Source organism: Saccostrea cucullata, unplaced genomic scaffold (genome assembly GCF_032062105.1).
Source record: "Saccostrea cucullata isolate Sc308-1 unplaced genomic scaffold, CSIRO_AGI_Scuc_v1 ctg1693, whole genome shotgun sequence".
In the NCBI taxonomy this organism is placed as follows: Eukaryota; Metazoa; Mollusca; class Bivalvia; order Ostreida; family Ostreidae; genus Saccostrea; species Saccostrea cuccullata.
The window spans coordinates 350-4809 of record NW_026938848.1 but is presented as its reverse complement, the minus strand read 5'-3'; the positions used below and the strand labels follow the sequence as shown (position 1 = coordinate 4809).

Here is a 4460-nt window from a genome sequence, read left to right as displayed (position 1 = left end):
CATATCAGTACAGAATTCTGCTTTTAACTGTAAGTAAATATCAATTTTGAAATGCTTCAAACATGGATAAATCATCTAAAAGTTGACGTAATAAAAATGGCGAATGACAAAATTTGCAAGCAAAGAATTCTGGTCTGCTTCTTACAAAGCCCTAACAAAACATGTATACTATCTTTTTGTTAAATCCATTCTCTTGATGCCATTAAAAATAATCTTTATTTTCATGGATTTAATCAAACAAGAAAAAAAAGCTAAATGATTTCATTACAAGATTATTCTGTTATAACAGAGCTTAAGGGGTACAATAAAGACTTGACATGTTATCGTGGAGGGAAATAATAATAATAGATAGCATTGGCAATATTTAACGCAAAACTGTTTAGTCAATAAGTTGAAAATTTGACGCTTATATCCAAATATACAAATCCAGAAATATTGCAAGATGAATTCCAAATCAGACTGAAATCTTCAACAAAATGTTGAAGAGCACTTTTACTTTGTGTCCATCATTCTTTTATCAACTATCATTTCTCTGTAAGACTGGAGGAAATTCTTTGACTTGTCCAAGACATTATTATTTGCTGTCAAGTACAAGTGATCAGCTTCTATCCTGTAAAAGATTTAAGTATTTTGAAACAGATACAATGTCATGTCATTGTGTATATAAATTTATATTTATAAATAAAATTAAGAATGCTAAAATTACTACATTTATTTATTTCCTTTTAAAATTAAAATTGTATTTATTATGTGATCCAAGTAGTTAAATGATATTGTTAAGTCAATGTATCAGGACTGATAATTCAACAACCTTGTAGTAAACCATCATGGTAAAATTACTAAATCAAATAGCATATATGGCAATCTGACTAAAGCCAGATCTCTGTTTATGCTATCGCAACATGTAAAAAAAATCTGGCATTAGATTGCTACGAAAGCCAGGAAGATACACGTAAATTTTTCAAAAAAGTAAAAAAGGATATTGAATCAAATTAGACAATCCAATCCCACGTATTACTAAATTGTTTCCTCGATTTATAATATGAGATCTCGAATTACACAATCTGATCTTAAGGATTACTAATTCGCCCCCTTGATTCATAATTTGAGATCTCGAATTACATACCTGTAATTTGTTTTCACAGATTGATAATTCAACATCTCGATTTGTTACAACGTCAGTCTTATGATTTTGGAAATCTGTGCTCTTGAATTTCATTACATGTATGTACAGATACATCCAACCATTTTAATCAATAAGTGCGTTCTAATTTTTTTGTTTCAGCAACCGGTCGTTCCCAACCTCTTTCAACTAATTCAACTATATTTATTTTAGAAATATTAGGATTACACAGGACCCATATTCACTTTTACTATCTAGGACTTTCAACTATTCTAATATACAAGTAACACAAAAACCTCTAATATATATCTATAATAAGATTTTTTGTTGTACAAATATCAGTACTAGCACATGGATTTGAAAATGTTCATGTATTTTTCTCATTTTGGACCGTAATATGTAACAAAAGTTAGGATGTAAAATGCTACAATATTCTATTTTTCAAACATGTATTACCATATCCGATATGTACAGATAAATAATTTAAACGAACTCATGGGAAGGGTTTACATTCCGATGGAATGAATCATTTAAACTAAGAGAATGAATTATACAATCTGAGATAACGGATTGTGTAATTTGAGGGAAGGAATTGATAATCTGTGAGAATGAATTGGCATTTGGCAATTTGTTATAACAGATTGTCAATCGGAGAGAACGGATTGTATAAATCAAGAACTCCGTTTCCTTTTTTAAATTTTAAAAATTCTATGTCCCTTCATGGCTTTTATAGATTTCATACCTGCATGGCTGCCAGGTTGTAAAAAAAAGGAGACAATAGACTGCAATGTTACTTCAGGGCAAAATTCCTGGGGCAAGGCTGTTCGAGAGCATGGGAGTGTTGATAAACCATCCAGTGAGTTTGACCACCCATGTATATGATGTACCATAATTAGAAAGTGTCTGAAAAATTGAGAAAATGGAAATGCTAACCACATACTTTATGCAGATTGGAAATACCACAGCAGTCTATAAAAACAGCTTGTTCCATATCTTGGCATTCATTCAGATAGATATTACATGTTTAAATAATGTGTCTGTATGAATAATCAAGCATCATAAGTATTATGTGTTTAAAACACTTATTTTTCAAAATATAAATCAAATGTTTATAAACTTGTATGAATGCAATATCATGAGACCACAGGCACCTGAATTTTTATCAGTAAGTCGCTAAATAAGCCAAATATCGAAAAATTCTACCCCCTCTATATAGAGGGGGTAGAATTTTTCGATATTTAGCTTATTTAGCGACTTACTGATAAAAATTCAGGTGCCTGTGATGAGACTTTATTTTTTGAAATTTTAGAAATACAGAAATTTTCAATACCAAAACAAAAATTTACCTGTTCATTGGTGTCCTTACATATTAATTGACCTTCGTAGTTCATGGTGGGCTTAGAAAGTGGGTATTCACAGATGAAAGTATTGTTGCATATGGTGAAAGCACCCTGAAATTTCAATGTGAAAGTTGTACATGTACATGTACACACTGGTACATAGATACTGAAAACAACTATCCATTAGTATCACAACTTTGATTTTACTTTGAACTTACGAGTGATTGTCAAAAGCATCAATGTTCAAAAACAATGCAAAATTGGCTGAACGATACGAAACACGCACACTGAAACATAAAGATCTAGTACATGTGTACATTTAGTTTTCTTTTGAACGTGAACTAATGCGTTTTAAACTTAAACTTTTCAGTCAATATAAACGTATTCTCACCTGCTAATACCAAAGGCATGTCCGTATTATTTGATTCATTGATGTGAGGATCTTCGTCGTGAAATAATCATGAAAATTGACGTTCAGATTTCGGATCATGTTTTTGTTTACAGCTATCACAGCGGAAACACGTGTTTATTATGTTCCCCAAACGAAGTTGGGGAACATATTGTTTTTACTCTGTTTCTTATTATGTTCCCCAAACGAAGTTGGGGAACATATTGTTTTTACTCTGTTTCTTATTATGTTCCCCAAACGAAGTTGGGGAACATATTGTTTTTACTCTGTTTCTTATTATTATTATTTTTCTTCTTCCTGGGCACTTTTTTGTCCGCGAATGATCTCGTAAACTACACATCCAACTAAGGTGAAATGTTTTTAGGGTCAGTAGACATGTTATGTAGATTTGCGGAACGAAGGTCATTTTGCGCGCACGTGCTTGCAAGAGCTCGCACGTGCAACACGTGAATAACCAATATAATGTATAGTGCCGTAACTTTTCTATTTTTTGATGAAATGTTTTGAAATTCATAATGTAAGGATGTATTAGTAGTATAAACAAGATGACGTGGTCAATATGGGAAGATCTGACGCGCATGCACGTGCGCTACGCTCTAATTGGCTGAAACTTAAGTCTCAATATCTTTCTTGTTTTTTGACGAAATCCTTTGAAATTTTGAACATAGCCATGCATTAAGATATCCTACAAAATGATATATAGGAATTATCATGAAATCACGTGCATGCACGTGCGCTGCAATCTGATTGGCTGAAATTTTAAATAGCTATAACTCCCTTGGTTTTCAACCAAACAGGATGGGGTTTGGAACATAGATATATATAATGGACTTCTACAAGAAGATATGGTCAACATGCACATGCATACACATGCGTGTACAACCGCTGCAATCTGATTGGCTGAAATTTTAAATAGCTATAACTCCCTTGGTTTTCAACCAAACAGGATGGGATTTGGAACATAGATATATATAATGGACTTCTACAAGAAGATATGGTCACCATGCACATGCATACACGTGCGTGTACAAACGCTGCAATCTGATTGGCTGAAACTTTACACAGCTATAACTCCCTTGGTTTTCAACCAAACAGGTTGTGATTTGAATAAGATACATACATATATATAATCGACTTCTATAAGAAGGTATGGTCACCCTGCACATACATACACGTGCGTGTAGGTGCGCTGCAATCTGATTCGCTGAAACTTTAAACAGCTATAACTCTCTTGGTTTTCAGCCAACTAGGGTGGGATTTAGAACATAGATAGATGTAATGGACTTCTACAAGAAGGTATGGTCACAATGCTCATGTATGCACGTGCGTGCACGTGAAATGGGTAAAATCAAAAAATACACTTGAATGAGCGTTTTTTTTTTTTATACTTTTGAATTTAGTACTTTAATATTTAGCATATTAAAATATATAGATTGTGTAGAGAATATGATATGGTCATTACGCACATGCATTAACATGCGCAAGTGTGCAATGATAAAATTTGAATGAACATGGTACACTTCTGGGTAAACGTTGTTAAAGTCTCAAATGCATAAAGTTTGTCTTATTTAATTACGCTTACAGGGAA

At 32.7% G+C, this 4460-nt stretch overlaps 1 long non-coding RNA gene across 1 annotated transcript; it reads right to left on the bottom strand.

Moving 5' to 3' along the window:
- Window positions 1-293: 293 nt before the first annotated feature.
- Window positions 294-2988, bottom strand: LOC134251519 (uncharacterized). Its single transcript, XR_009988764.1, has 4 exons — window positions 2855-2988; window positions 2470-2574; window positions 1866-2026; window positions 294-610 (listed from the first exon to the last, which is right to left on the bottom strand). It is a non-coding gene; the product is annotated as an uncharacterized LOC134251519 (long non-coding RNA).
- Between the last annotated feature and the right edge of the window lie 1472 nt (window positions 2989-4460).